The sequence below is a fragment of the Poecilia mexicana genome, unplaced genomic scaffold, assembly GCF_051168715.1.
Source record: "Poecilia mexicana isolate PSO_F unplaced genomic scaffold, ASM5116871v1 scaffold_14, whole genome shotgun sequence".
NCBI lineage: Eukaryota > Metazoa > Chordata > Actinopteri > Cyprinodontiformes > Poeciliidae > Poecilia > Poecilia mexicana.
The window spans coordinates 514,962-537,722 of NW_028263383.1; the positions used below are offsets into that span (position 1 = coordinate 514,962).

General features: G+C 39.5%; 1 long non-coding RNA gene across 10 annotated transcripts in view; it reads left to right on the forward strand.

Moving 5' to 3' along the window:
- The window catches only part of LOC148155417 (uncharacterized), a 354,212-nt gene that overhangs the window by 164,735 nt on the left and 166,716 nt on the right, over positions 1–22,761 (forward strand). Inside the window, exon 3 of one of the 10 annotated variants that reach the window (XR_015765292.1) lies at positions 8,096–8,119. The exons of 7 other annotated variants lie outside the window; for them this stretch is intronic. This is a non-coding gene — a long non-coding RNA (uncharacterized LOC148155417). Of the gene's footprint in view, positions 1–8,082; positions 8,120–22,761 lie in introns of those variants that run through there. 2 more of the 10 variants (XR_015765290.1, XR_015765287.1) reach the window with 2 other exon arrangements.

The window sequence follows — 22,761 nt, forward strand, 5'->3', positions numbered from 1 at the left end:
CACCGGGCTTAGCAAGTTTTCTGGGGGAAGCCCTGCATTTTAAGAATTCAAAATAGGTCTTTGATGAGCGTGATGTTCACTTTGTATGTTTCGCTGTGCAAAATAACCTGACTTTTTAACTTTTTAACATGTGTTACGTAACTTCGAGTGAATTATGATTCAATCAAGGGGACAACGTACGCTCAGAGCATGCATAGAGGACATCACTAAAGGAACTGTTTAGTTTTTGTTGAGAGACCGAAGAGAATGTATTTTTAATCAGATTTTTGCATTGCTGTGCGCTGAGGATTCTGTAACTTTGTGGGCGTGTTTAAAAAACTCTTTAAAGACCGTGTAAAGCTTGAATTGTTCGGAGCAGTGCTCAGACAGCACAAGGATGTGGTGAATCGTTCTCCTTGCTGCAGCAACAAAGATCAGGACTCAGAATAACTGTCTCAACCGTCATCGTTAAAAAGGTTTTCTCTATTTCAATGAGCTGCCGTATGGCACAAACATGTCAAATGCTTGAGTAATTAGGAACACATGAAACCGCGATCAATAAAATGTGTCTGACAGCTTTGCAAATGGTATCTTTTGCATTCTGTTTAGTGCTGTGTGAACATATGAGGGGAAAAAATAAATAAATCCATTCCAGAAATACAGAAATAATTATGAGGTTGACCATGAATGTAAACAGCCAGTGTTTTCCAAGTTTCTGGGCTCCTCAATGTTTTAATATCAAACCAACGCCCCTGGCTAAATCAGATCATGATGCGTAGGACTGAGTGTTGAAGTTGCATCCAGCTGCGCTCTCCAGGCTGCAGCGAGCTCGTGTGCTGCCGCTGCACCGGAAGGCGTGAAACGTAAAATCTGTCTGTTCCCAAGACGCACTTTGTTGTTTACCTATGCTGGATTCACTTGATGAATCCAGCATAGGACAAACGCTCGTCACCACGATGCATTGACACTTTAATAGAATAAAAAAAAAAAAAGTATTTTCAATCAGTGTCAAAAATGAGTAAATTAGGCAGAAAAAAACAATAAATATGTTGTTGTTTGACGCAATCTTACTGTTAAGCACATTTTCGTGTCACCGGGCTTTTAACAGATGACTCTAGCGTTCTAGCTAAAGTCCTGTACATCAGCGACACGCAGAATTTTCTTTAGTATAACCTTCAAAATACCATCAATCTTCAGACTCTATATCTAAAAATGAAATTATTTCATCCACATTTTTTAAAGTTGAAGAGTGTCTGACTTAGTGACTTTCTATTGACTAGATCTTTTCTTTTTATCATTTGCTGCACTTTACGTTGCGCTGTTTATTGATTCTTTCGAAAGAACATAAATGTGATTTGTTTGGTTCGTATTAATCAAATCATTTGCGAAACTTTGTCAAATATGAGACGTTTTAATTTAACGGAAAATTACATTAAGCTAAATCAGTGGTGAAATAGTAAATGGCTTGTACTTGTGCAGCGTTTAGTAAGTCCAGAGGATCCCATGTGAAGACAAAATTAATAAAGAAAGGTTTATTGTAATAAATCCATCCAGGAATTGATTACAATAAAGAGATGAAAACCGGCAACCCTACCTGCAATTGAGAAAGTTGAATGAATGAATGAATGAATGAATGAATGAATGAATGAATAAATATAATGTCATGTAAACTCCATCGTTTACCACTACTAATAATTTATATTATTCCATCAGTTGTACAGCTTTAGTGATTGTGGTGCACATCCAGAATAATTAGTTTCACCGTGACACAGTCACAAAGGGACTGACCAGATTAAACAATATTACAGTTATTATGTGAAGAACAGACCTATGCTTAAATCTTCAGGTTTCTCTTTTTATGACCGAACCCTTGTTCCTGGTTATAGAAGCAGATTAGCTCTGTTTTTCTTTTTTTGTTTTTGTTTTTTTTACTTAATAGCCTCAAACAACTCATGTCATTGTAACCCAGCAGTGTTGTTGTGATGATACACCCCGATGCAAGCGCCGCCGTTATTAACTTGACACTTAGTTAAAAGCACTTCTGTTAAAACATCGGAGACGTTTCGCAATCCGTTCTCCTGAAAATAACTTCCGACACCGACACCTGAGACAACAGCAAAGCCCCAGAAAGCGGCAGTCTGTCTTATGCATTATACATCAGCCCTTAGTTATTCACCAGAAAGGACACGAATTAACCTGTGTGCAACCTTGAGAGTGCTATTAATATTCAGCAGATAGTGGCATTTTAAGAAAACGAAGAAAAAAAATCCGACAATAAATGCTTTGATTGGTACAAGTGTGTGAAACTTATTTTAGATATGTACTGTGGCTTGTAAGGCTAAGTGACCTTATTTTTTTTAAGCTAACGTAAAGAAGGGTAAAACAGAAAAGGCAAAGTATGTCAATCATAACATACCATGCAGGCCACAATATATTGTAAAATATTTCATTACAGACAATCCTAATTGAAAACACCAAAGATAAACTGTAATGTGTGTTTTTGAAGTCCATTCAGGGGAAAAACTTTATACATCCTTCCTGCTTCTGTTAGACTTAAGAGGGAAAAGCAGTCGCCATGTAATCAGATGCACTTGACTGAATGATTATTAGTATTATTAGTTTGGATTCCTGGACTGGAGAATAGAGCTGTATTAACACAATGCCAAGTCGAAACAACAGCAGGAATGACTGGGGATAATACCTCATATTGTCTGGGGGCAATTTCAAACCATTTCAAAATGATTTCAAGCTCATCATTACACATTAAGAAAGATCACTTACAAGTAAGTAGTCTTATTTGTAAGAGCTAAAACTGGTGGTTTTTAGGACAGCTATGAATCTCTCTAAATGCTGAAGTTTCAGGACCAAAGCTCAGATATGAGCACAGTGCCATGTTTGGTGAAAAATCATAATGTATCACCTAAAACATCCGTCAAACAATGAGATGGAGAAATTGTGATGAAGGCTTTATTATTATTTTTTTAACCACAAGAGCTAAGCATGAACAAGTCAGTGAAGGGAACACAAGTTTTTTTCTTACATGACCACAGTGTGAAAATTCACCTTAAATCGCAGCATCTGTCCTATTTTCCACAAAGTATTGTAGAATCAAGACTAAGGCCATCAGTCTGACTGCGAAGGATTGGCCAAAATAAGGTTATCAGCAGAACAATGATCCCAAGTGGAGCAGAGAAACTCCAGTCCAACTGTATTTTTTTTATTTACTTTTTTTCTCATCATTCACAGAACTCAAATGGTTGCTATGGCTCAGTCAAAGTCCGAGCCTGAAAACAACTAAATTACAATAGTTAGACCTTAGAGGAGAAAAACCTAAATGAATTCCCATAAACTTTCATAGACTCAAGTATTGTTGTCAAGGAGAGTGGGTCAGATTTTCTCCACCACGATAAGAAGTTATTTTTAGGTGAGTGTTGCTAAAGGTGCTTTTCCAAGTTACGTCCGATCATCAAATCAACAAAGCAGAACTAAATTTGGGTAAAATATCAAAAGATTATTACTTCTGAACTGAAAAGTAACTCTTAAATGGATTTACCAAACAGCATCAAACCAACCTGTATAGTTGTAAAAAATAAAATAAAAAAACCGCAATAAGGGAAAAAAAAATCTCTGAACACTGGACTCACTTATATTATATTTAAATTGTAACTACTACTACACTACTTATGGAACAACACATGATAATTCATTCCTTTGACATTGTAATACTCTTATTTCCCATGGCTATTTGAGGCGATATTACCAAATCAGTAACAAAGCTGTCTAAAAATGAATAATAAAAAAAAAAACACCCTAGTTCTTGCTTTCCAGTCCAATCTCCACATTTTCATCTTCCGCTAGAGTTGATGTAACAAGCAGTTAAATGCTCTGTGTTTTCTCTTCGCTGTCGAGGGATTAAAATACGAGAATAAAAGTCCCCATCCAGGGCAGGAATTTAAATTATCTTTCTTCAAAAACTTGTTGGCTAATCCTCTCTTTTTTTCTCTCTCTCTCCAGACTCCATTGGGGTGATCTGTGATACACGCATATGAAGTGATACTTCTTTAGTGATAAATCATCAAATGAGCAAACTGATGTTGCTGCAGGAACTATTTGTGTTCTCACTGATGTTACAGAAATATTTATGTCTCCCTGGGAAAGCCCAAGCTAAATATTTCACCGAGCCAATTTAATTATTCACCGCATTTCGGGGGGAAAGCGAAACGACAATAAGAAATCGGCTCTTGAAACAGAAGTGGAAGAAGTTAATGAAGCTCTCCCGTTTGAAAGGAGCGCAGATCTACTGCTGACTCAGTAACTTTGTTTTTTTTTTTTTAAGGGAAGGCATTGAGCTTTCCGTCATGCTGACAGGGATAGAGAAGCATGAGTTTAGGACTGGGGAGAGATTCCCACAGGAAGTCTAATCTATGCTAGCAGGAATAGCACCAGTAAAGTAAAAAAATTTAAAAATCAGGTGCATAGTCAACCTGCATAAAAAAAGCTGAGTTGAGATCACATTTTTTTGCACCTGCTGGAATATAATTTCAGTGGAGTGGCAGCGAAACGCTCACTTGTCTAAAGCTGTCTGCATGCGTGTTATCCCTCATGTAGAATCTCTTCTCGCATGAGCAGAGTGCACAAATTTTGCTCAAATGCACAATATTTGTCCTTTTTTTTTTACCTCGCATTTAAAAAATCGAAATGTTGTTCCATGGAAGTGTTTTTTTGGTAAAGCAATTTGGCAAATTTATTCATTGTTCAATTAAGCAAATACAAATAACCAGCAAACAGAAAAGGGAAATTCTTAAGAGGCCCAGGTTTTGTTCTGCATGAGTGGCTGCACATATTTTTCGGATTAGAGAAAAAAAAAATGTAGAAGATAACAACCTCTGTGCACCTCCATCCATTCTTCGACTCTTAATTTATCCACTTTTTTTTATTTTTACACACACGCAGCCTTGACTCTGAAGTTATAATGAAGCTTTTGGTTTGTAAAGTTGTAAACATGTCAATATTGCTAATTAATGTCTCCTGGCAATGACAAGATATCATGTATTACCTAGAAAAAGAAGGCAAAGGCAATTCTCGTACATGTTTTCAATTGGGTGAGTGCAGACCTTTGGGCACAAAGGGCAGGCTGCAGTGAATATAAAGGTGCACATTAAAAATCTGGTTTATTTAATTCAGTTAATAAACTCAAATAGATTTCAAACTGAAAAGTGAAACATATTTTTGTAGAAACATTAGACATAAGGTAAAATGTTCCAAGTCAGGTGCTCAGGTTCTGCTTAGGTTAGCAAAGTTACTTCAAAATAAACGTCAAGATCCTCATTTCAAACCTTAACACAGTCAAGTTCAGTTCATCGTGTTAATCTATGCTGGTAAAACACGCAAGTCTTTTAAATCCTTCCACCAGGCTACAAGAAGCATGGTTTTGTCAGGTGTTGGCGCTTTGCAGGGGTTCAATAAACAGAAGGTAAAGATCGCAAGCAAGCTACCATGGACCACAGATCTCAGAAAAATAGAAAGAGGTTTTTAGGAATGCGTCGCTATCGGGTAATTTACATCACAATTGTTCTGTCATGTCAACTCGTATTGGCGATGTCGTGGAGAAAGAAATGCAATTTTAATGATTCTAACGGCAGAGATGGTGGATCACTTCTGAAGTAAACTTTTACCTCACAATTTATTCAGCCGATGTGTTTCTAGCTCCCCCTTTTGTTCATTAACTCCTTTCCAGAAAAGCGAAAAACCCATCTTGTGTGAGCGTTAAAAAAAAAGTTTTTCTGCAAAACTGTGAAAGTTATTTTGATTTCCATCAACTTTTTTTCTAACGGAATACTTTAAAATGTGCATAAAAAACTGCTGATAGTGACTGACTTTGCAGCAGTTCCTCCCTTTAAGCAAAGATGTGGCGCCAGCGAACGGTTAATTCCATTAAGTCCATAACTTTGCGGCAATCCATCACACAGAGCATGCATGTGGTGAGACACTACTGGTGACAGGAAAACACCCATTTAACAGGAAAAGAAAAATCCCCCAGTAGAAGCTGGGATTTAAGAAGAAAAAACACACAGACCAAAATACAAGAACAAAACAGAAGCACTGTAGATTGTAGATTGTATGTGAATAGAAAAGAAACAAAGAGTTAATGGCAACAGCAACTCGTTTAGTAGCTTCACATAGGAGAGAAAAACAGTGACCTTCTGAACTCTGAGCCAGTGGTCCTTCAGTTTCTTTATCTAGAAGAGAAAAGGGTCAAACAGGCAGACAAGTGAAGTGTATCATCTAAAGAAAGAGAACATAAAGGTGTTAGCGGCAATAGCTCAGCTGTTGGCTTCCTGCAGGAATGTAATGGCTAAATAAAAACACAAGACCAGATTCAACTTTTCTTTTTTCTTTTTTGTTTTTTTTTTTTAATGACAGCAGTAACAAAATTAATTGCAGAAAGAGAGTGAAAAAGGTGATCGGTATTTCACTTTGGAAATCTGAAGGCTCTTCAAAAGTGTCACAATCAACTTTTGTTGACTTACGCAATAAAAATATGCAAGACACCCTTTTTTTTTTTTTTTTATAAAAGTTAAATATTCCACCTTTAAGACACAGCAAATTATTGGGTTAAAGAGCAAAAACCTTAGAAAACTATGTTTTATGGAAATGAAATTGCATGTTCTGATTAAAGACGACGCAAAGATCCCATACATTATCATTAGAGGTCAAGTTAATGTAACCTAGAGTAAGTGACTGACTAATTTTAATATGCTCTGGTTGACAAATCCTTTTATCAGAACATCCATTCCTGCTGAAACATAACAGAAACTCTGTAAACGTTTTGTCACTGTTTATATGCTCACATAAGAGATTAGCAAGCATTTCCCTAAGAATCTTAGAAAATTTGAGGAAAACTCAGATATAGGTCAGAAATGTATTATTGCATCTCGATTTAGAGGAAATTTAAGTAAAAGTTAAATTACAGCCACGTTAAAGCCTGATTTGCATACTAGTTTAACAAGGATACATTTAATCATACTTTGACTGCAGACAGTAATCAAGGGGGGAAACTTCTTTAAATAATTTGATTAGGACTGGGTTTAACACGTGGAACAGACTAATTTTGTCAAAACTCAAAAAGCTCAGCTGGACAAGAATCTGCCCTTATTTCTAATGCTGCCTCACTAACTGAAGACCTTTCCATCTCTGGATGAGAGAGGAAATGTCAGATCCAGTGTCTTATAAAAAGCTCATTTGTTCAGGCTTCTGCACAGCCGCGTCGAAGCTGCAAATGACAGAACGACAAAGCTTCCCTCTGTTTTGTTTCCTTAAAAACACCAACTATCAGCCCTAGCAATGGGTGAATCACACGCCTGATTACAGACTGGACATCTAAGCAGGCCGTACATGAAAACAAAACCGTGTGTTGCTTTTGTTTTGTGTTTTTTTTATTATTATTTTCCAACAGAAAAAGGTCTAATCCTCTTTTTGTCCATGCATTTCCGAGAGCACCACCTCTGCATTGACAACATTTTGAATTGAATGACTGGGTTCTCCCTTCACTGTTGCCAAGGGAGCTGTGGTGACCATACATGAATAATCAGAAAGAGCTGTGTGAAGGACTTTCTCCTCCAACAGTGCTCTGGGCAAAGTCTAAGGTGGTTCTGAAGCCCACAACCATGTCTTCTCGCTGTGAAATAATAATAAAAAAAAAATGTAGTAGCTCCTCCATCAGTTAAACCCAGAAATCATATTTGCTTTTTGACACCTCCAATAGCTCATTCTTTATTTATCAGGTTTTTTTTTATTATTATTTCATTTTGTTGACTTGAATTGCGTGTGTGTGCGTGTGTGTGTGGTGGGGGGAGGGACAAATGAACATTATTGTCCTTTTCAAAATTCACCCCACATGTTTAATCTACCAGGCATTTCCATAGTCTGAGACCCCATTGATTGATTCTTCAATTGCATTGCTATCACATCTTTTTTAAAACGCGAGATTTCATTTCGAGGAGTGAATGAAGGGAATGATCAAGTTTGCAGAACACTTCCTATCTGCGTTTGTGACAAACTGTTTGTTTTGGGCTTTAAAAAAGAAAAGAAAAAAACGGGGAGAAAAAAAAAAAAGAAAGAAAAAGAAAAAAGAGGAAAAGGCAGTCGCACATCCCCGAGGGGGAGAGTTGAATGACCTGCCAAATCTAATTTCTCTGTGTGTGTATTTACCAAAGTAACTGTAGCAGGGGGAAAATGCATTTTGTCAGCGCCTGGAAGTTCTCTTGGTTATGGGAATTCAGTGACCCATTATATTGTGGTGAGCTGCGCACTCTCGTGCATGGCGGCAAAAGTGGGAATTGTGAAATCGCTCGACGGCGTACTGAGACTTTACGTATTTGGCTCTTGGAACAGTTTGAAAAGCGTCTCGGAGCTGCGTGGGGTTTTCTAGACAGGTCGGCTCGCTTAATGGCTGTATGCAAACAGAAATGTTCATTCGTTTTCAAATTACCGACAGAGAGTAGCATCAAAATAATGTCTACGGACAATGGCTGGCAAATGTATTCATACGCCTTTCACTCATTTTATCACATTAACCAATAAGCAATAAGCACGACTTTATGCACCTGCACTGACATGAGCTACGGAGGAGGAAAATTGCACATGGTTTTTGAAATGTATTGCAAATCAAAGTCAGAATTGTGTGTTGTGCCTTGGTGCGGAGGCCCCCTGAGTAAATATGTTTTAGAACCACATTTCCTGCAATTAGAGCCGTGTGTGTTTTTGCAACACGTTTTCCTCCTCTAGATATTGAACATTTTGCAAAACAGCTCCGGCCGACTGAGATTAAATGAAGTTAGTCAGGTCTTATCGTCTAAACTTAGCACCTACTGCCTACATGTGCCCTGTATTTCTAGCATGGTTTGTGACAAACAGCAGTGGCTTTTCTTGCCTGTCTTATATAAAAGAGTTATGGATACGTTTTCAAGACGTTGTCATTTCAGACACTGTGAAAAACCTTTTGACAGTGAGGACACATAAAGAACCAATGCCACAGGTGTTCATTGTTGTTCTTCCTTAGTGAAATTGTGAGTAGTGCTCTTAGTAGCAGCGATACGCGTCGCAGTGTCATTCAGTCGAGCGCTCTTGAAAGTTGGGAATCCACATCCGCCGAGGAGAAGCCTCCAAGTGCAGAGGCAGCTAAAACAAACCGAGGACAATCTGATTCCCGTCCTCCGGACAATGAGGCCCATCACTCAGCATCCGCCGAGTAGCGCCATGGATCATATTTACACCCGGACAGCAAATTGGGGCTCCAGGGACAAGAGCAGGAAGTGGAGGTCACTTGACCAAACACGGCGCGCGTGCACGCCCGCGGGAAGGAAAGCAGCAGCTATACATCACGCCAGAGGCCATCCATCACTCGAGCCGCTCGATGTGAAGCAGCCACTCCGAGATTTGCAGCAACCTCCAGCCCCCGAAGGGACGAGCCTGTGTCAGAGCTTTTACTATATACCCTCTCACAGGCGGGACACTCAGTACACAGGTCATAAATGTCAGCAGGGAAGAAGCCATCACGCTTATTTAACTGTAAGTGCTGTTCTCAGGGAACTAAGAGTCCTAAGAGTTATGGTGTTGCTGCAATCAGACAATGTAGCTATGAAAGTAAATGCAGTCTACATAAAACTGTGACAGTAAAGTAGGTGTAAGAGCGGTGTCTTTTGTCTCCGTTTAAAGAATAAAGCATGTCGCAAAAGGAATTTAGGACAAGGTCAATGTAAGAATAGCAACCTGGCTTAAAAAGATGAGTTACCATTCGAACAAAGGATGTTAAGAGGCGACTGTGCTCATTCACATGAGATGCACAGATGTGAATCTTAAATGCATTTCTACAAATTAACTTTTTGCTCACATTTTGCCATGTCACAGCCAAACCAATTCGTTTATTTTAAAGGGTTATATGACAAAATAATCTGTCATTACTGGGTCAACACTTGGTAGAACAGCGTTTCACTGGACTTTACCGCTGCAACTCTTTTGCGAGACAGATTGAATAGCTAGCACCTGTAAACATCTTCTTTAATTAAAAAAAAAAAAAAAAAACAGCGATCCGGCCCCCACCATGTTTCACCATGGGGAGGATGAGTTCAAGGTAATGTCGTAGTTTACTTTCACCACACAGATTGGCCTGTGTGGTGATCAGCCATAATTGCCCTTTGATCAGAGTGTGTGTGCATGGTTGGTTGTCAAGTGAGAAACCGGCCGGTTGTTCTGGCTGCCTCTGGTCTATTGTACCAGCCCCGGCGTGTCAACAGCAAGGAAACGCCACAGAAAGTCTCAATAAAAACACAAAATGTGGACATATTTAAGTCGTGTTGGGAGCCACTGGAACATAAACAAGCTTCAAGACATTTGTTGGCGTTTTACTCTGGAAAAAGTAAAAAGTACGAGTTGGAGCTAGACATCAGTAATACAATGCTCGACGTCCTGCACAGCATCAAAAGCCTGACGACACATTACTGCAACGACAGTAATCTGCATGACAGTAGATTACTTTCAAGAATCAGCAATATTTAGATTAATTGTCCCAAAAAAAAAAAAAAAAAAAAAAAGAAGTGTTTGGCTAAATTGAAGACACCTGGAATTGTTATTATATTGAAAGTGTATTTCACAGTCACACAAATGAGTTTACCAAAGATAAAAAAAAACAGCCATCAATTTTATGCTTAAATGCCTTTGGCTAGGGTTATGTACTCTGCTGATATGACAGAGGTAATGCAGAGAAGTACATTGATTTTCAAAGCAACACATGCTGCCCTCAAGGCCACATCTTCTCTAAGCATGCATTTTGCAACAAGACAATGTAAAACTGCATTATGCACTCTCTGCTGTAACCCATTCCCTAAACAGAATGCATAAAAAATAATTGTCCAGCTGGGAAATGTTGTTCAAAAATGTTTTCATATCATTCCAACTGTTTGTGATTTGGGTTGGAGACATTTGGCGTCTCCACATTTTATTGTACAACAGTCTATTTAAAACTACACTTCAAAGATCTACACAGGTCTATAATTAGACAAGAACAACTCTTTAGAAAGATATGCACATTTTTTTTCTACTCCTAAAAACGTGTTATTCCAGTTTTCACACTAATTCACACCAATGGTTCTAAACTTGAAATTTTAGCCACTCGAGTGGTTGATTATTGTGGTGAATTGTATTCCTAGTCAGAGGGTTTTCTTTAAAAATCGCTCTATGTTTGGCTGCAGTCATCCTACCCACTATTCAAACTAAGTGCCACACTATGATTGTGCCACCATCATGCTTAAGTGTCTGAAAACATGTATTTTGTTTGAGAAAACTAACTCTGTAACAACAATTCTAACTAAAAAAAAAAAGGGGAAGATGTGAATACGAAGCAATTTTGTGAAAGTACAAGACAAAGAATAAGCTGAAACTGCTGCCTTATGTTAGTATCTAGATCCAATAAGTTTTGAATTACAGGCTAAAGAGCCAAACATGTACACAAAACCTACGGCTGGAAAAAGAGAGGATAGCAAAGATCTCAGGGGAAAAAAAATAAATAAAGAGTTCAATTTCTAAAGTCTTTTGAAAACAACCTCTTCATCCTTGAAAAGCAAGACTGAAAGCTCTCCTATAATTGAAATTCCGTATTGTTTTGCCAGGAAAAAACAGCAGATAGGATGACAGCTCTAAATTACATGTCTCCGCACATTTTTTTTTTGCCTGGCAGGGAGAAACGAAATAGATGCATATGCCCTTGTTCCGCGGGAGGTACGCGTTGCAGGTGGACAGGTGGTGGAGATTAATTTGCACCACTAGAAGAAGAAGGGCCAGCGCATATACTGTAAGAGCAAAAGGCTCGAGCAATGGTCTGGAAAGAGGAGAGCAGAGCGGAGGAAACAGGAAAAAAAAGAAGCACTTCTGCCGGCGTGCCCTTCGATGAGAACGACAAAGGGTGAAGGTGAGGAAATATTATACATAAATGGATTCACCTGAACCCGGTGGTGCGGCCCATTTTAATGCTCGCAAAGGTCTCGGGATGAAAATAGGCCTTCCACTGCGATATAGCGTTTCTTAACAGCATCACCTCAGGAGCTGAAGCTGAATAATTCAGACCTTATTAGTCTACCATTTGTCTGGACATAAAGTCTCCTAGCAACATTGCTAGACTTTGTGATTAGGTGGGCAATGTGTCACAGGTGAGCTGTGCTTCTGCGAGGACTTAGTCCCCATTTGAAGCTTAAGACCAAACCCTGTAATTTAAGGAACAAAATGTTTGTCTGTCATCAGTGTTTGTTTTTTCTTGTTTTTTTGCAAAAACAAATGTAACATTTCTCAAGGAAAGACGGTGATTATAACAAGTTTGCAAACCCATGTCAGAAGAAAAAGCTAAATAAGTAATTTCCCCACATTTATTCTGTAATATTCAATTACAAAAACATTCAATACCACTTTAGGAGAAATGGATAAACAGAAGCAACAAGCCGGACGTATAACTATGCACACCCTCAACCTAAAAAAAATATATATATTTACAAGTTTTAAGTTTAGAGGTTTTGATTTTGGTCGAAACAGGAAGTTTCAATTGGTCTGACAATTGAAGCAGCAGCTCAGCTTGTTGGCTCTGCCAAGAGCAAATCTACATAAAATTATGTTAGCTTTGCTTTTTCCTGCTAATATTTCTTTACTGTGAATAACAGGATTTAGAGTGGCAAACATGTAGCAAGTGCTGCAAAAGAAAAACATTATCTTGGTTTGTTTGTTTGTTTGTTTTTGACCTGAATCATGCAAATTTCTCAGAATCCACCTGGTCATACTAGCTTTGAGAGCAGCTCAAAGCTAGTATGGCAGCTGATCCATGGATCTGCTGTTCAACCTATATTCAGCCAGAGTAGCAACTGGTTACCATGGAGCAGCGGCGTAGGAAGCGGGGGGGACGGTGGGGACATGTCCCCCCCAATATTGAAGCCAGGTGGATATGTCCCCCCCAAAAAATTGTACCGCAAAATATTGGATTTTGACATTTTTTTAACTAGCGTGCTTTTATTTTGAAGGCGCAGCATCGCGTTACGTCACGGTACTCCCCCTCCCCTCTCTGAACTGCTGAGTGAGCACTCAGAAGGGAGGGAAACAGCGACACAGAAGTCAGAAACTTGCGAATGAGGTAAAATGGTCTGTCGGGAATGCTGCTATGAATATTGCTTATTTATAACGTCTTGTTGTCAGTTCACTTTCATATATAGGAACTGAATCTTTTTGGTTTAATCATCTTAGTCTTGGGATGATCACTCATCCAATATTTAACTGCTAACTTTCTCTAGACGTTTGCTACGCTAGCCAAAATGTCTTTTTTTTATATATATATATCTCATTTCAGTACAATGCCACCACCAACTAAAAGGCTGAAACAGCAGCAGGACTTGCTCAGCTTTTTTAAAAAGAGTAACGTCAGTGTGAGTAACAGTCACACAACACAAGGGCAACACCTGTGTTGCCCTTGTGTTGAAATTAGCCCGGTCTGGGCGTGCGTTTTACGAGGATTTTTTATTTTTTGCGTGGTTTTGCTTCGCCGAAATGGACAGATATTATACCTGCCGCGCTCCTGATCGTTAGTTAAAACCACAGGGAGAGTTAATTTTAATTCTTAGCAGCGGCTAACCAACAAATTAACTTCTGCACCTTTATTTCCTCAAATAAACTGCTGGCTCCTCTTTTTAGACTATAAATAGATTAACACAACATTGACAACTCTGTAGTTTTCTCTGTTCTGTACTGCAAACTGGAATTAAAGGCGCCATTTCTACCAAAGGTCTGGACAGACTGGCGACCTGTCTAGGGTGTACCCCACACCAGAACCTCCAGACCCCACTAAGGGACAAGGGTGTACAGAAAATGGAAGGATAGATGGATTTCTACCAAAGGTTTAGAATGCGTTTTTGAACCAGATGCTTCAAAGCACCCTGTCCATAATTCTTCAACACACTGTCAGCTCCCTGTCAGAAAGACTTTAGTTCAGAGTCCATAAGATAATACTCTGAAAGGATTTTAATGGATTTATTTTATTTGCCTCTGCGATTAACTCTGCGCGTAAAGTCTGTAATGTGACAAATAAAATGTTTTGTTTGATTTAAAATTGGCCATGTTAGGCTCAAGAGCTGTACCTCATTTCTGAAACCATCTCATATGTTTAGGAGCAACAATGCAGGGACAGCACAAAGGAGACAGGAAAAGGAGAGGATAGTGCAACTGGGCTAGAGGCAGGAAGTCAGAGTGAGGGAGAGACAGGAGTGGATCAACAGGTAAGATAGAGTAACTCATACGAGTAGATACTTCATGAGAGTCCACAAAAAAAGTTGAAAATTTTAATCTTTTGCTTGTAGTAAGTGTAGTTCAGGGGCATTGAGTGACATTGTAACTTTTCCTTCTAGGGAGTTCAGACTAGGGACACACAGCTGAGAGACTCTGAAGTCAGTGGACAGAGAACAGAGCCAAATCAGCCACATCCAAAATTCATAGACCCTCAAGCTCTAGCCAACAGAACTTTACATTTCCAAGGAAAGTGGTACAAGGAATTTCCCTGGCTACATTATGATGCAGTGAAAAATGGCATTTTGTGTTTTTATTGCATGGCAATTTACCAGGACAAACTCACACCATTTGGTGCAAAATCCGAACCCGCCTTTATCACTTCTGGATTTAAAAATTGGAAAAAAGCATGCGAAAAATTTAAAGCACATGAAAATAGTCACACACATCGTCATGCTGTTTCTGTGACTGCACAAGAAAGTCATCCTATAAATGCCCAATTATCCAGTGCTTTGGCAACTCAGCAAGGTGACAATAGGCACTGTCTGGAGAAAATTGTGAGCTCCATAAAATATTTGGTACGGCAGGGACAAGCTTTGAGAGGGCATGACGATGATGACAGCAATTTGTATCAACTGTTAAAAAATCTGGCAGAAGATGATGCCCTTTTGGCTAAGTGGTTGCTGAGGTCTCAGAAAGAATACCTAAGTCCACAGATACAGAATGAAATCTTGTGTTCTATGAGCAATAGTATTGTCAGTGAAATAGCAGATACATTCAGAAACCTACCAATTTTTGAGTTTGCAATTATTATGGATGGAACACAGGACATTTCTGGGAAAGAACAAGAAAGCATTTGTCTGCGATACATTGACAGTGACATGAAGCCCCATGAAGAGTTTATTGGCTTGTACTCAGTTTCTGAAACAACAGGAAAAAGCCTTGCTGCTGTTGTTAAAGATGTGCTGCTCAGATTAAACTTACCAATGCATGGTTTACGAGGTCAAACTTATGATGGAGCAGCCAATATGTCTGGGAAGCATGCAGGTGCACAGGCACTGATAAAGCAAGAGCAGCCACTAGCACTTTTTGTTCATTGTGGAGCACACTGCACTAATTTAATTGCACAGAAAGCTTGCTTAGCCTCAGTTCTGATCAGAGACGCATTGGATTGGGTGAACCAGCTTGGAGTTCTTTTCTCTCAGTCAGGGAAGTTTAAGGCAATCCATGCAGCAACAGCACATACAGAGAATCCATCGTGCACTGCAATAAAACCCCTCTGCCCCACAAGATGGGCAGTACGGAGCAAAGCAATCAGAGATGTTTTGTCACAGTATGGGTCAGTGCTGGCTAGCTTGCAGGAGATGGCTTCTGGTGCCTCAAACACAGCATCCACTGCTAATGGACTGCTGGGGCAGTTTAGGAAAGGTAAAACAGTTTTGGGTCTCATCCTTGCCTCACCTGTGATTGATGAGCTTGAATGCCTGAGCATCTCTTTCCAGAAGAGAACTCAAACCATTGCTGGAATGAGGACTGCTGTGAAAGTTGTTCAGACTTCACTTAAGGCTAAAAGAAATCAAGAAAGTTTCAACACTCTGTTTGAAAAGGCGATGGCTGAGGTTCAGTCTTTGGGTGTTAAACCCATCACAGTTACACAGAGAAGGCCACCCCCAAAACGCTTCACTGAAGGAGCTAAGACACATCAACCTGAATGTGCCAATGACCACTACAGAGGTGAATTCTTTAAAGTATTGGATGTTGTAGATGCACAGCTCACTGGGCTATTTAACCAGGATGACTTGCTGACTTTGCAAAAGTTGGAAGAGACACTTCTCAGTGGAACGATTGATGCTGCAGTCATTGGGAAATACCCAGAGTTGAATAGAGAGTTACTTTCAGTGCAACTTCCTATGTTTAGACTGAACTACTCATTTAGCAACAGCGCAGAAGCTGCAGGGATCATTGGTGGACTGCCTGGAGAGGTCCGTAGACTTTTTGGGCAAGTGGAAACTCTGGTTAGGTTGCTTTTGGTGGTCTCTGTTTCATCCTCTGAGGCAGAGAGAAGTTTCAGTGCGCTTCGTAGACTCAAAACGTGGCTCCGGTCTACAATGACTCAAAACAGGCTTAATCATGTTGCTGTCTGTCATGTACATAAAGATAAACTTGATTTACTGGACAAGAAGTCAGTTTGCAAGCAATTTGTGGCTGCAAATGAAAGGCGGAAAAAACATTTTGGCTCTTTTGCCTAAGCCAGTGTTTGCCATCCTTTTATGTTTCCGGCACATTTTTGGCGAATTATAAATGCATGGCTGTAAAGTGCAATTGTTCAGAAGCACAGAGGTGTTGATCTCTACCTAGGGTTATGTGGCCTATAATCTCTGTGCTAACTGCTTTTCCAACAGTTAAAGCACACTGTAGTCAGTGAGTTAAAAAGCTTGTCTATTAAATGTGTATTTATTGTTGGTAAATATTTCTTCATTTTTGATTTGGTTTAATTAGTCATACAGTTCGACAAACTGAATAAGCATATTTTGATTGATTTTCTTTTCTTCTTTTACTTAATGTTAAAAGTGTGAATAATTTGTTCACTACATTGTCTGTGAGGGCTCTTTCATCTCAGAATTTTGTTTAATCAAAGAAATGGTTCTATGGTCAGTCAACCTATATAAATTCATTTTTGACCATTATTGCAAGTTTGACAAAATAAAACATATCAAACTTTGCACTTGTGTGGCCTACTGAATTGTTTTTAATCCAACTGAAATATTTGATTTTCTAGTGTGTATGCGGACACTAAATATGCCAAGGGCTGAAGCCCTTGAAAGACATCTCCCTTTGCTTAATAAAAGACTCCAGTCATTTTGTTTGGTGATATGCTCACATCTTATGAACAAATGCATTATGTAAATTTTAAATGCATTATTTTTGCAAGACACAATTTATAAAGGAATAAAGTAAAAGATTAAATAGCCTTTTTTTTAAGTAGCGTACTTAAGATATATTTCTGTTGAATATTTACGAATCTCAGATTTCCGACATGTGTCCCCCCCAATTGTAAACTTATTCCTACGCCCCTGCATGGAGACTGAAAGCAGGCAGGTGAACAGACTTTTCTGACCAAGCAGTTGGACCTTTTTCTCAGCCAGGTTGCCTTGGTTTATTGTTTAGATGCAGTTTGATTCCCTCATCTGAAAGCAGATCGATCTCCAGACAAATTAAATGCAGTTTTTGCACCGTTGTATATTTTTGTTAAATAGGAAAGAACAACAATAACAAAACACTTACTTGTTGATTTTTTTTTTTTTTTTTAAAGAAGAGAAAACCGATGTGATCTTGTAGGAGGAGGGAATCAATTTGAGCAGGAACCAGAAAGGAGAACAGTTGACATAAGCAACAAGATCATTATGAGCGCGCAAAAACAACATTATGCATTCCTAAAATACATTAAATCTACTAATGATGAAAACTCGGATCATCCAGAGTGATCATATTCCCATTTTATAAGCTTGCTAGCTCACACTTGAGCTCCGAGAGATTGTAAATGTCAGCGGCTTGTCAGTCAAACTAGGTCCCAAACGGGCAGCGAGACTGAGCCTGCTAAAAGGGAAGGCCAGATGACAGGACAGACATTAGTATCCTGTCTGACTCACTCAGTGTCTGCCTGTCAATCTCCAAGTAGATGTGAAGCACTACTTTGCCACTTTATGAAATTTCACATTCCAGTTCGGCAGCTGATTATCTCAGTCAGACGCCTCAAATGTAAGACGCCGACTGGTTTTCCTCCTCGAACAGAAGTTTTGGATCCTCTGGCTGGCTCAAAATCGTTCCCCCGAAATCGTCAGATTTAAGACGAAATAGAAAATAAACGATATCGTAGCGACAGGATAAGCTGCAAGGGAAAACCATGCATCGAGTAAAAAAACAAAAAACAAAAAAAGAAAATCCAATGCAAATATGAAATGGTTTGAAAGAAAATAACTGTCATGTTGTGTCATGTTTATGTGTTTTACGCTGTTCAGTCACTTTATGTCATGTTTGATCATTTTAATGTACTGGTAAATCTAAACTGCTTCACATTTTGTGTTACGATCATAAATTCATTCATTTTATGTTCATTCTATTGGTATATTATGTGACAGGCCAACACAAATCAGTGTATAGCAGGAAAGTAGATGCAAAATGATTATCTTTATCAAAGTTTTTACCGCTTTTTTTTCTTTTTTCTTTTTAAATAAAATTTAGCTCTGGTGAAGCAATAGCGTTTAGACTTACTTTCTGGTTGTGTTTTGAAAGATTTGAATGCTGTGGCAAGACACTGTGCATTCTTAGTTTTTGTGCACAAAACAATGACACAGGTTGGGTCACCTCAAGTTGGCAGCGGAGAGGTCCATGTGGCCGACGACAACTGTTCACACATAATATACATTCCAGCAGAGCCATTCACTCTCTGCACATGCCAAGCCAAACTTACAGGGACACCAGATCGGGGCCAAATGGCCGCTAGGCGTTTGTATGAGTTTAACTATATTCCACCGCTGAAACCGTAAATGTGCCTCAGCAGAAGCGGTGTGGTGCGGTAACCCAGTGGTTTGAATAAAGTGACTCCAAACACACCACTGACTCCCATCTGCTCACTGAATTCTGATTATAAATTTTCGCTGCGTATCAGGCTATCGCTGAGTCGCTTGTGAGTTTTTTTCCGCTGGTAAAGACCACCAAGCTGTCAGGCGCTGGCACCCGGGGACAGAACGTTTTATCTCCTGGCAGAGTGACTCATATTTAACATGCATTTCCTGAAGTTATCACAGTTTTGAACTTAATGCTCTTTCGAAGTTCCGTCTGTCAAAAGCGAGAAATATTCTTCTGGTGCGGTGGACGTCCAAAAGAATGTCTAAAATAATTAGGAACACCCACTTCTGGTATCTCTGGGACAGCAGGGACGAGCAGACTGAAGAGTGCAGAATGTTGCGACCGTGAAGTGGAACGGGGGGGGGACAGATTGGGCGCAGCTCGCAGAGAACAACAAGGCATCATCACAGCAAGACGCGAAATATCGAATTCAGGGATCAGCGGAAATTGACCCCGGTAAATACATTTATTGCTGCGGGTAGAGATGACGGAGAGGCATTTCTGGCTACTGGCAAAACAATATTTTCTCACTTTCCTACCATTAGTAGTCACAGACTGCAGTGTATGTAGTCCAGAAATGACATCCGCCAAACTGTCTGCTTGCACTAAAAATCATCAGCAACAAAGCTGCGTGTTTTTTTGTTTTGTTTTTTTTTTTACAACAGAGGTGAGGTGACCATAAAAATAGAGAACATTAATTAAATGACTTTGTCACTGGCCTTACTGCAAATGAGTTTAAAGCACAGTGTTCTACAGCATATGGCTGGATGTGCAGCATAGGTAAGTCAATCAGCTGCAAGATTTGGATTTCTGTTAGTTTTGTAGGTGTGAATATTTTGTTCCAAAAGTTCAACATAGTGTCAGAAATGTATATTTAATAGATGTAAATATAGCACACTTTAACACATGCAGCGCTTTGAAAAATGTTCTCACCGCTTGAACTTTTTGCAAGTTTTCTCAGATTTTAGCCACAAAGTTCAATCTATTTTAATTGGGCTTTAACTTTAGTCCTTGAGAGCTTCTTATCCTGCAAATTTTAGATGCTTCCCTTCTCCGATACCGGAAATCAAATGAATGGTTCATTTCCAGGCCTCTGACTGCTGAAGAGGGGATTGATTTAAGTGTGTTGGAGCCAGGATGCATCTAAAGGCTGCAGGATTGTAGCTCTGGAGGACTGGACCCTGGGCATCCCTGTGAAGTGGAAAGGAGATGATACATAATTCTTTTAACATGTTTCCCCCCCCCCCCCCCCCCCAAATGTTAAAATAGTGAGAGGCTTTTTTTTGGAGGGGGGTGGGGGGGGGGGTTTGGAGGTGCATGTTCCTCCACCTTGTATATCTGGGTTCTCTCTAAGTACTACAGCCTCTTCCCCCATTAAAAAAAAATGCAATAAATTGCCCTTAGGTGGGACTGTCTGCATGCATCGTTGTTTGTCTTGTGTTTATTTTTTTTGGTTTGCTACCTGTGCAGAGTCTACCACTGCCTGTTGCCCAATGTATGGACATGTATTATGGGAAGATTTGTTTTTTTTCTTTGGTTAAAAAAAAAAAAAGTAGAATTGTTCTTCCCCAAAAAATTGAATTGAAACACCGTTTTTCTGTTGTGACGGAGTAAAATGTGAAAATGAGTTATAAGTACATCTTATTTTGGTCCTTTGATTTATATAACCAAATATTTAGGTATAAAATTTGTGATTTTAGTCTTCGAAATGTTTTATTTCTTCAGTCACAAATGAAAGAATGAGTAGAAACATTTTATATCCCCCCAAAGCTGTTGTTGACTAAAACATCCAGTTAATGAGACGAGTCATTGTTTACATTGTTAGTTAGCTAGACGTTCGACACTTTGCTTCGTCATGCTGCGTTTTACTCTAAATCCACAGATTATCACTCAATTGTTTCTGGAATATTGGACGACATTTTGATCCCACTCTTTGTGCGTGGCAGTGTTCGTGGGCAGAATTGGGTGTAAGCCCCGCTGCCTTGGACGGAAACCCACACATGGTCTGCATCAGAATGCTGCACCGTTGGCCTGACGCGGGACCCGTGGCAGCACTCATCGCTTGTCCTCAACACAAACATTTACGTACCAGAAGGAAATGGACGACGCCGTAATTTAAAACTTTACTACCTCTCCTACTGAGGCTTTTGAGCACCTCCAGCGTGATTTCGTGAGAGCGTAGAATCAGATTCGTCTCCTATGACAGAACTGTAACATTTTTATGAGGAGAAATCAAAAAATAAAAGCTTAAATGTTTATGATTTTTAACTGATGGCAGCTTTTTTTTTTAAGAACTCTTCTAGTTGTTTATATTACAATGTTGTTTTCATGTAAAATTAACCAGGAAGATATATTATATATGGCTCAACGCTAAGCACATCAAGGAGAAGAAACAATGTAAAATGTTGTCTTTTAGAAATGTTTGGTTAAAGGGAGAGACGTGGTGAGTGGGACAAAGAGCACAGTTGCAGGTAAATCTAGGCATATAATGTAGTTATTTGATGTGACTTTTCATTGTTGAACTACAAGGGCACTATTGCATCTATTTTCTAGTCTTACAGCAGTTGCCGAACTGAAATGTAATAGCAAGAGAAGGTGAGAGACAAAACAGATGAAATCATATCACAGCGCCGAAGTAACTGCTCAAGGCAGTGGTGAAACAGGTAATGTTCCATCCTTCCCACAGAGAAAGGCGAGGGGGAATGACCATTTACAAGTCCAAATCCCTTAGACGTGCCGGACTGCTGTAGAGTGCATCCTGCTTTTTTTTCTTTTTCCCCTCACGCACGCAAGAACACACACACACAAACACGCCAGCGACAGGGGCAGAAACTCTCCTCTGGCAGTCACTAAGCACTGAACAGCTCTGAGCACAGCAGGAGGGTTTGGCCCACCTGCATGGTGAGGAGTGGAAATGGAGACAGAAATCCGTCACTGAAACTGGCGAGGGAGATTTTTCTCTTCCACACAACCGATTTCAGCCATTTGTTTTCAAGGTTTAACTCTTGTTCGGCTGAAAACGAGAACCATTCACGCTTTTCTCGTTGCTCCAAATGCTGAAGGACTCCAAGATCCGACAGGAGGAGGACAAGGAGGAGGAGGAGGAAGCGCACCATGCGTATCTCTCCTGGGTCTCTGAAAGACCTATGCAAAATGTAAACAATGTTTGAGCCTGCCTTTGAGCCTTTTTACAAGGGCTCACCACTGTGCAGCGTTCATTAGAGTGGAAATGATATGTGCAAACAAAGAGAGGCGCCCGAGCAGCACACTCTGCTGCTTCTTTTCATCTCCGAATTGCAAATGAACGCAGCCTCCTCACCTGGTCCCTGCAGGCAGTGTCCCAGTGCCTCCAATCAGCGCCGTATTGACAGCAGGCACCGCGCCACAAAAGTGGGAGTGCTAATAGTCGAGGATGATGCCTGATAAACACGTACTCCACCCGAGCAGCGTCCCGCTCACATTTTCTGTAGGAGTGGCCTGCACCCAAGGTCAAACCAAGGAGAAAGCTCGGAGAATGCAGCTGCAGGAGATAAAACTATCTTGTCTGTATGCTTTTTCCATTTAAAAGGTGCATCTGTGAATATATTCTAAACTATACAACACCTATATATATATATATATATATATATATATATATATATATATATATATATATATATATATATATATATATATATATATGTATGTATATTTTATTTATTTTTATTTTTTTTTAAATCCAATCTTTTGGGGTCATTAGTTCAACTTAAAAGTATTCAATTTGGTAAATTCAGTGTTCCAAAGAATCTGAATATTGCATATGACCAATTTTAATACAGAAAATATTTATTATGGTCTACACAA